General features: G+C 35.9%; 1 long non-coding RNA gene across 1 annotated transcript; it reads right to left on the bottom strand.

Moving 5' to 3' along the window:
- Positions 1-1,177: 1,177 nt before the first annotated feature.
- LOC126810278 (uncharacterized) lies at positions 1,178-5,492 on the bottom strand. The gene is made up of 6 exons (XR_007675134.2): positions 5,366-5,492; positions 4,700-4,846; positions 4,190-4,330; positions 3,560-3,658; positions 2,169-2,316; positions 1,178-1,477 (listed from the first exon to the last, which is right to left on the bottom strand). It is a non-coding gene; the product is annotated as an uncharacterized LOC126810278 (long non-coding RNA).
- Between the last annotated feature and the right edge of the window lie 5,440 nt (positions 5,493-10,932).

Genomic DNA, 10,932 nt, shown 5'->3' with positions numbered 1-10,932 from the left:
TAAGACAAAAAAAGGAGGCACGGTATACACGTTGGCGTGTATCTAAAAGAACTAACAGAAGAGTTGACCGTATAGCGCCGCTGTCCGGGCAAAGTTGTTACTATATCTCGTCTTCATTAGCACAGAAAAGTAGAACTTTAAACCCCGTTTCATTCACGTTTGTAGTTTATAGTCGTATATGTTTTGATATGTAGCCGTAGAATCCAGCAGTTTGTTCTATCGTTATTTGTCGCGGTATTATATTCATATGGGCGGATGGGAAGGCACTAACACCTTAACCCAAGCAGCATATGGGCGGCGGGCAAGGTGCTAAACACTAAACAGGCATTATTCTGTATAATGAAGCTATAATTATACACAGTGAAGCTACATTTATGTATATTGACGCTGTAATCTAGTATTATGTATATTAAAGCTATAAATATGTATGTTTAAGCTGTAACTATGTATATCGAATCTAGTATTATGTATATTAAAGCTATAAATATGTTATGTTTAAGCTGTAATTATGTATATCTAAGCTGTAATATCGTACTTGTGTTCATCCATGACTTGTATCCAGTGACTATAGAATCGTCATGTATCCATAATGAAGATTGTACTACTACCCAACCCCCACTGAACGGTTTTATTTAACTGCTAACTGTGTTGATGTTACCCATATTTTAATAACCAGTTTGTCCTCGTGTATTTAAAGAATCATAAACAACAGTTGGTTGGTCTGTTGTTCCTCTTGGTGCCGCGTTATACGGGTGTTCGTAATGATGGTTGATTTGGGCATCTTCAGTGTCCATAGTTGAATGTTGGTTGTTGTTCGAACTGTGTGTTTGTCCATTGGTTGTATTCTGTTGTCCTGCATCACTGACATGAGGGATGAAACACAGGACCTGCAGGTAAGTAAGCCAACGTCTTACTCACTGAGCTACAGCAACTTAAAGTTGAAGTATGCACAAAGTTATCCGTACTATTTTTTGTTATTGTTGTGCTTAATTTAAAACTTGTTTTTGTCTGATGGTTTACCGATATGTAAGTGCCTAGGGACTCTAAAGGTTTTAACCTGGCCCTGAAAATATGTATCCTAAAGGCAAAGATGAAATATGTTCAAATACTTCCAAAAGACTAAACTTTTAATGGAAGAACTATCATCAAAGTACAAAAAAGATATTTAATGTCAGATTCGCCAAACAAAAGAAAACTTTACAATAAAATAAAATCACAAAATTAATTCGTTCTGTCAAAAACAAGATACAGGTTTCACTACATATAATTATTTGGATTAACTGTTAGAAAGGCAAATATTTAACGCGTTTCTTGTGTTGGTTTTATACCCTTTTCTGATCATCGAAAATTGGTTTCACTGGTTTTACTGTTGTTGTTACACGGACTTCATCTGGTGGACATTTTGGACATTCATAGTTCGGTTCACAGATAAACTGTACTGTTTTTCCATGAGCTGATTTTTCTTGCTTTTCAGCTTCTAAAATTATAAATACATAGCTATATAAAGCCCAGTGTGTCACATATACAGAATTCAAACCACGAACTATTGTGTACATTGATCAACTAATCCAAATCCAAAATTACATTTTAGTTGAGTCAGAGACTGCCTATTAAAAGGTTTTCAAGTTTTAGGAATTATTTAAAATAGGACACGGTCTTCGTTATTTTGTTTAGGCCTTAATGTATCAACGTTGCCATAGATGTTAAGGGTAAATCAAAAGTGATAATATCCATTAAACGAAGACAGAAATAATGACGATAGTAAATCGATTATCTGGTAGTGCAGAAGGGTTGTAAGTGTTTCGGATAGGTAAAGGGGTCGTCTCCACAATAGTGAATTGAATTTCTAAATCCGGGATGTACAACCTGTTACATATAATGCGTTAATTTGTTCATGCATGATTTCAGATGTACCATAACTTCTTGTACATCATCTACTTATTGACAAAGTTCTAAATATATAACAATGGCGGATAAAGGACCACTTCTAATTATCAAATGCGCCATGTTTGGTGCTTAAACATGGGGTTATCCTTTCGTGTTTTAAATCAAATATACCGAAATAACATTGTCAACGATTAAAGTGACAGAGACCCACATAAACAGCTTAAAGTGGCAGAGACCCACACCAACAGCTTAAAGTGGTGGAGATTCAGAACCAATCTTACCTGCTTTACTGATGACAACAATCCAATGAGATGGGACACCAGCACAATGGTCAGCAATATGTTGACCTGCAAATGTTCTCAACACGTCAAGGTCAATTGGTTCTCGGATGTAGCGGAAATATCTGGTGACCAAAGTTCTTTCTTTTCCCTGTAAAAAGAATAATTGGTTAGACTTAAAATCAGCTCACCCACTAACAGGAGTGGTATTATTTTATACATTGAACATCTGGGTTCTCTGGCCCACTACCCAGAAAATCCGGGCTTCCATTCCAATACAGTTTCCTGGAATTTTCCAGCGTAGTTTCCTCCTTGTCATTGGGTTCCCCCTTGTCAGTGGTGCAGGACAGAAAGTGTACGTAAAATAATTCTTGGCTGTTGGAAGTTGAAAAAAGATCAGGATGTTCGTCCAACCTTACTCTTATGGTATACTGTATGGCTATATCCGTCTTCAATAGCCCGGTTGGTGTTAAAAAAAAATTATATTAAGAAAGGAAATCATTAAAATATTTATATTCTTTATAAATTCATTTCTGGGATAAATACAATAATTATTATTAAACCATGTAATTTTTTTAATTATTACGATGCTTGCGATAGGATGACTCTGAATTATATTATGGCGCTAATAACGTTAAAACAAAACTCAAACAACTTTGAACAAATGACATGAAATGGGGTTTAACGTCCTACTGTTCTGCACCTATACTTTTTGCTAATGGAGACGGTCATACGCCATACAGTGTGCTATGGGGGAAATTTTGCCCGGGCAGCTGCACTATGGCCTACTCTTATATCGAATTCAAACTGCCAAGTAATATTTTACGTGCACGGCAAATTATTCACGGGGCGTCGATTTTTCGTCCCAGCCGAACGACTGACAGTTGTCCTTGTCAGGCCCCCGTCCTGCACCACTGACAAGAGGAAACCGCGTCGGAAAATCCCTGTGAACTTCTCGGTCAATGCAGGGATCGAACATGATTGTTATTAACGTCTGAAAATAAACAAGTCAACTCTTCTTTTTTTATATAAAAATATCACAAACTGGATCTACTTCGCAGTTAAAATTCAAATTTCATTACCTGACTGGTTTTTAATTATATTTACCCCAGGCAACGTTATTCAATTATGAACATAATATAATTTAGCTCTTTATTTTGTGTTTTTATCAAACCATGGAGTTATCACAAATTGGATCTACTTTGAATTTAAAATTCACAGGTTAAATAAAGTGTTTAATAGAGCATACTAATGTCTTTCAAGGACTCTGGGGTTATCTAATTTTATCGTTAAAAGTATAAAAATATGTAAACAAGAAATCAGTATAAATATTTCAATATCTAACACCATAAATACATGCAATGGTCAAGACAGAATTGAAGATATTTCATTACCTCTTGAGCAGACCAAAATGTCAGACCCTCTTCAAATGTTTCATCCAATACATCAATATAACAACGACCATTGGTTAAATCTTTGAAAGCCAGCATTTTCTAAATAAAGAAAAAAATAAATCATGTTTAAAGGACCTGTTAGACTGCTAGAAGATCTTTAATCCCACTGTCAGTGCTAAAATGGTTATCAAACATGGATTTAACGTTCCTAGCGTCAGCAAATGTTTTAATTATATATTTGGAAAAGAAAAACTCCAAGGCTAACGAGCTAGACGTGTTCCCAGATTTACATTTTATCTCTGCATTATATGCGTGTTTCAAAGTCACAATCTTGCACGTTTTAAAAATACCATCCACGGCAAAATATATGTATACCTAAACGTAATAACAACCTGTCGCGATGGCTTACTAATTATTACAAAACAGGCATTAATTTCCGGGAAGAGACTTGGAAACATTAATGTTGGGCTGGATCTCATTTTCTATACGAAATCCAGCTGTTGACAATCCTTGACCAACTTCCGCAAAGTGCATTTTCAGACAAATGGTTAGGATGATTTCAACATGCCATATTAATTGTTCTTCCTCACACGGAGTTCAATAACATGTACATCCATATTAAATACATACCTTATCGTAGTTGTGTAAAGCAATCAAACCATCAATCTCTCCATCTTCATCATTACTAGCATATATTATCTTATTATCGTAGTCTACTTGTATATGCTCTGGTATTTTTCTCCCATAAACTTTGGAGACAGAGTCAAATTTCTGAAATAAAAAGGACTTGTAAATAACGTATATTAATTACATTTCATCATGGACTGTTAAGCACCATTTCAACGATAATAAACGAGATACGCTTCATCTTCAAACATAATATATAGCTTTGCTAAAAAAATTATTTATTTGAATTAAAATTTCAATATATTTCTATTTTTAAACTATTATAGCAATAGCGGTCAGAACTTTATCTTACATAACGCATCTTTAAATAGATTCCTTTCTTTTCTTTGTTTTTGGTAAAATCAATAATAATAAATGGTGCCTGTTATTGGGAAAGTGGAACCAATTGAAAAATGAAAAACATAAACTTGTACTACAAATGAAGCCGTGGCTCAAGAACATTGTTAAACTTACGTCTTTCTTGTGTAAGTGGTTGTATAAATGTACAGCACCGAATATTATAATACCAACAATCAATAGGGCCACGAACACAGCCACTAGGCAAATACTTTTATTTCGGTGGGTTGTTGGTTTTGGTTCTGGAATATTGGTTACTGCAACCTAAATAAGAATAAACAAATCATATTTTTATTCGGCACCTTCAAGTAACCCGATGGGTGACTGGGTTTGCGGTGGCTCAATGTGTAAGATGTTGTCTCGCAACCTGCAGGTCCCGCTTTCGCTTCAGGTGTTGACCGAGACTATTAATTCGGATTTTCCGGCGTGGTTCATGCTTGGCATCCATTTCGCACATGGCCTGGCAAGGATAATCGTGTACGTTAAAGATAGTTGGAATTCGATGTAAGAGTAGGTCGTCGGAGTAGAAGAGTCGAACGTTAAACCTCATTGCATTTTATTTTTGTCTTCAAATTACAACACATCGTTGCCAGGTTAATTGAAAACAAATCCTGACGAAATGAACGATCAGAGGTTTAATTGATGATATAAAAATGTCCTGGTCGATATAATTTATAAATTATAATTGAAATCTACTTCTTTAATAGTTTTTTTTTTGTTTCTACCAATTTGAAAACCATTAAAAATAACAAATACATTTTCTATAGAACTACAAAATCTTACCTCAACATTTTGTGGTTTTACTGAAAGGTTGGATTTGGGTGGTGCCATTTCGACAGGATCTCGCTAGATAATTAACTAAACTCGAAGAAGTCTTAGCAAATAATAATTTTATTTATTACTGAATTTTATATACATCATTCTGGTACAATAGATAACGTGATCATTGGTTTGTTAGGAGATGACGTTGACCAATGAACGCGTTAATGGGGGTGACTTATACAACCAAAACAATTCTTTTATATCACAAATGTATGCTTTCAAATACTTTCGAAGGCAGTCATGCAGACAAAACACATATAGATATAGATCAATGAATTCACAATATATATACATACATGTTATTGACTTAGATCAGCACATATTATTTATATAAGTGATGTGTGTTTAATACCTATACTGGGGAGCAGGGTGGTCTAGTGGTTTAACGCGAGCGATTTGTATCATAAGGTCTGGTTAAGGCATCCTTTCCGTTTATTCTGGTTTCGGGACTACAATTTTTCCGTATGTTAGTATTGAGAGGGAAAGAGAAATGGGGTTTAACGTCCACTCGACACAAACTAGGTCATTTCGGGCCTAACATATGGTTCAATTTCATTTCCATAATTCGCGTAGGGGTCTCTAGCAGTGGGAGGAAACCGAAGGACCCGGAGAAAACCAACGATGTTGGACAGGCGACCCTACTCCTTGTCTTGTACAACCGGGGAATCGAAACCCCGCCAGTTGACTCAATGACAGACTTTTATGATACAGCGCGCACGTGTTAACCATTCAGTCATCCATCCCCCCGTATGTTAGTATCGAAATAAACTAGTATGTGTCTAGCAGACATTTAATCCGTTTCTGAGATATGCCCAGGAGGAACGATAGCTATACCCATTTTCTATGTGTTATGTCCTTGATGGTCCAACCATTGATATTGTGACATATTTATGTATGACGTCATGGATGTTCCAATCATTGGTATTGTGATATATTTAGTTATGACGTCATGCATGTTCCAGTCATTAATATTATATATCCCAATCTGATTAAAACCCAGATCCTATTTCGTTTCGTTTTTATAGTTCAAAATTTCGTTTTACTTGTCTTTACTACACTACGACCTGGAAGAGTTGTTACATAACCCGTGTTTTGTCTGATGTGAGGGATTAGCCAAAACACGGTTTGTTGCAGCGGTTTCTTGGCGTGTAATGCACGGAATTGTGGGTATACTACTAGAGGCACCAACTTTGACAAGGTTAATATTGACCTATCGTGGATTCTAATAAAGTGTAGAAATCTTGAAATCAGCACGTAATAATAATTATAAAAATAATATTAATAATAATAACACTATGAAAGAACTAATTGTGGAATAGGTGTGTTTGATTTGGTCAAAAGATTTAACCATTCGTAATTATTTGGGGAGAGTAGTTCACGGGTAGGGGGCTGAGCACGAGAACGCTCGTTTTCCTAGTTCGAATTTCACAGACGCAGTTAAAAGTTTATTTATTGATGATGAACTCAAGGTGTTTGTGTTTTTCTCATATCGGTTTAACAGCTGTGTTAATTATTATGATGATTTGTCATTCAAGGCTTTATGCATTTAATCAAGATTTCGAACACAATTCGTTTTTGACGGGCAGCCAGAGTAGGGAATGGAGTACTGCGATGATATGATCAAATTTCCTTGTTTTAGTTAAAAGTAGTGCTGCAGAGTTTTGAAAATAAATTTTGTAGTTTTCTGAATGGAATGTCGGGATGGCCATAGAGCAGAGCGTTGTGGTACTATGGTTGTGTAGTGATGAAGGCATGGACGAAAGGCTGATGAACATATTGACTGTATACGTTAGGGTCAATGGTAACTCCAATATTCTTGCCTTTTAATGTAGGGATAAGTGTTTCTTCTCGAAAATGAATGTTTATTTCAGCAATAATGTGGATAGTTGCTGTTTTGAACCAAGTTCAGTTTTGTCAGAATTCAATTTTAGATAGTGCCTAGACATCCAGTCATGTATTTCAGCAAGACAGAGAATTGGTATCAAAGTACAATATAACCGTGTGTCATCGGCAAACAAATATATGGATAATCCATGTTTTTTTGTTATTTTTGTTAATGATTTAGTAAAAATGGTAAATGATGGGTCCTAAAACTGGGCACACAGCATAAAAGAGAAAGTTTACATGACTAGCGCTAAGACCAATCTCTTACCAGAGATCATTGAGTATGTCTTCACTATCTAACGTGACGAATGCTGCACTTAGGTCGCGTAGAAGAAGAATTACACACTGTTGGCTGTCTAAAGCTCGGTAAACACCATTCGTGATCTTTATCAGGGCGGTGTCGGTGCTGTGGTATTGAGTATATGCTGACTGAAGATGGTTCTCGGGGTTGTTACATTTAAGACACATTTTTTAATGATTTTGGATATAAAAAGTAAATTGCTTACTAGGCTGTAGTGTTTTAAGGTATCCGGATCAAAAGATGTTTTTTCTTTCAAGCGTGGTCTGTTGTCTGATTTGCCAAGAGTTGTCGGGAACTCGCCATTGAAGAGATATGTATTTGCAGTTTCGGAGATTATCGGAAGAAAAAATATCAACAGTGTCTTTTACCATCCAAGATGGTGGGGGACCTAGTTCACATGATTTAAGTTTCATCAGGATAGTATTTGTGAGCTGTTCATCGGAGGCAGGCTGGAAATCTGATATTGTTGTATCGTTCTCCATTCAATAGCACTTCAATATCAAAATATTTAAATGTTGGACACTTTTCTTTTCATATATTAGAGAAGATTTGAAAAGGAGACCTACAACTCCTTCCCTGCTAGGTCTAGCTGTATGTTCGATTTCATATGCAAGTTTTTTTTTTTAAATCAGTAGGTACTGCAACGATTGTAAATAATGCTAGCCATCTTTCTGAAAGAAGACAGATGCCATTAGGTTCGTCAGTCACATATTCAGTTAGAAGTTCACATTTATCACGCAGTGATCTGATATTTAAAGATACATCAAGTAAGATTCAGATAAAGAGCTAGCCATTCTTGCTATACTAGTTGGAAAATAGATAATGTAAAATGAATAATTTGAAAATTGCGAGCGAAAATATTAGCCTTTGAAGGTTTGACAAGACGTGTGCAATAATTTCAACCACCGTACTGGTTGTTCGAAGCCAAGTCTCGCTCGTCCATTTTTAGCTTAAATCAAAATATTGCCGAACTGTTCTAATCTATTTAATATCGGAGACATCCTTTGCCACCGAGAGTTGATTATGGCCTGGATAAGTTAATTCATGTCTAATAAATAAATTAGGAAACATTTCAGGCCAAAAGAAAGACCTGCAATGTGCAGATTTAGCTTTTGCATGATGTATGTTTAAGAGACACATATTAAGATGTTTTTTTTTATGACTTGATACCCAAAACAGATTTATTTCCGGAATTTAACTTTAAAACTAACATACAGCTTTAATAGATTGGTTGCTTAGTTGTGAACTCTTAGTCATTTAAAACTCTGTGCTCACTTGAATTGTAGCTCAGAAACATTTATGTTCAGAAAAATTTGACCTGCTTACTGATTTAAAGTTGATGAATTCTTGCTCAGTAGTGAGTTGAGTTTACATCCAGTGAAACAATCCAGTACAATTATATCCAATTTATGAACGATCATAACAAAAATGTCATAAATACTTCCTTGCTAAATATCACACCAATAGGAACAGTATTTCTTTCAAAATATTAGATAAATTGACACAGCTCTCAAGTGCAACTACTAAGTGCAAGGGAGATAACCGATGAAGCTTAAGATACTGTTATCCGTATAGCGATCCGAATTTCTTAAAGTAGAATCTCAAAAACCTGACATTGGATATGAGTTTTTTCTTATGCGTCGTAAATAAACTTGCTATATCCAGTGTATTGCCCCCCCCCCCACACACACACACTTGAAAGTAAACAACAATATATGAAGCATAAAATAAAATGTATTTATACCACTTATAAACGGATTCATAAATACTTCCTTGCTAAACATCACACCAATAGGAACAGTATTTCTTTCAAAATATTAGATAAATTGACAGAGCTCTCAAGTGCAACTACTAAGTGCAAGGGAGATAACCGATGAAGCTTAAGATACTGTTATCCGTATAGCGATCCGAATTTCTTAAAGTAGAATCTCAAAAACCTGACATTGGATATGAGTTTTTTCGTATGCGTCGTAAATAAACTTGCTATATCCAGTTTATTGCCCCCCCCCCCCACACACACACTTGAAAGTAAACAACAATATATGAAGCATAAAATAAAATGTATTTATACCACTTATAAACGGATTCGGTTCACAACTTTGCATGGGTTCCTCTGTCTCGGGCCATTGCCCTTACAGCTTGGTCTTCTTAATGGTGGTTGTTCCGATTGATCTATAATTGAATGTTGACTGCCGTTCGAGTGTTAGTAATGCTGGTTGTTCTCACTGATTTGTGCATCTTCATTTTATATAGTTGAATGTGGACTGTCGTTTGAACCGTTTGTGTGTGTCCATTGGCTGTATTCTATTGTTGGCCACCATTCTGTTGTCATGTATTTAAATAGAATTATATATACAGTCGGTGACTCATATCTAGATCTGCTTGGTGCTGGCTTATATTGGTGATCATGTTTCGACAACCTCCTGTAATTATACGTGCATTTTGAATAACAGCATAATGGATTACCGTTTACGATAACTTCATGACCAGATGTACGTGGTATATGTACCTGGTCATTGTTATATCATATAGCGAGCAGTCCATGCCCGTAAACTAATTCCAATTATAGTAATACATGGACGTGTCTGAAGTATCAGAACTCCAGTATGCTCGCATATTCCTGAGGCAATGACCCGACAACTCCCTCTCTGGCCATTGCTTGATTGGCCTCTGATACCTTAACCTTTGAGGGAGTGTGTTTATTCTTCCCGTTCAATCAAATATATCCCAAATACAGCAACGTGACAGCCATTCGTTTAATCTGGGGTCTTCCCGAAAGCTTTGGACAGTGATTTAAGGTATTAAAAACGGCGAAAGTGTTAAGTCTCCAAACAGTATTGTTTACATTGTATTCGTTTTGATAGCCTCGTTTGTCACGCAATTATTTATTTATTTTTTTTGCAATGTTCTGCTCCGACTGGGCTAATGGAGACGGACATTCGCCATACAGTGTGCTATGAGGAACATTATGCTAGGACAGCGGCGCTGTTACCTACTCTTATATCGAATTCCAACTTCCAGGTGATCTTTTACGTGCATGCCAATGTGCACACGACACCTCGGTTTTTCATACTGTTATGACACAAGGATGACATATGGACTAGAACTTATAGTTGAAAACTGATTATTTAAGTAAGCCTTTTTACACTACAGGAAATAGAAAATTAACATAAGACAAGATTAACCAGTCTCTTGAGTCTATATTGCTTTCATGTTGAATTCAGTCTATGGGAGGTAACTCCAATTAGGAACTTGACTAATAATTACTAAGACTACACCTATAGTTATTTGACATTATTTACACATCTCCCCTTTTTAAGAAAGCAAGCACAACTGTGATTGT

Source organism: Patella vulgata, chromosome 2 (genome assembly GCF_932274485.2).
Source record: "Patella vulgata chromosome 2, xgPatVulg1.2, whole genome shotgun sequence".
Taxonomy (NCBI): Eukaryota; Metazoa; Mollusca; class Gastropoda; family Patellidae; genus Patella; species Patella vulgata.
This window is presented reverse-complemented; position numbering and strand designations above follow the sequence as displayed.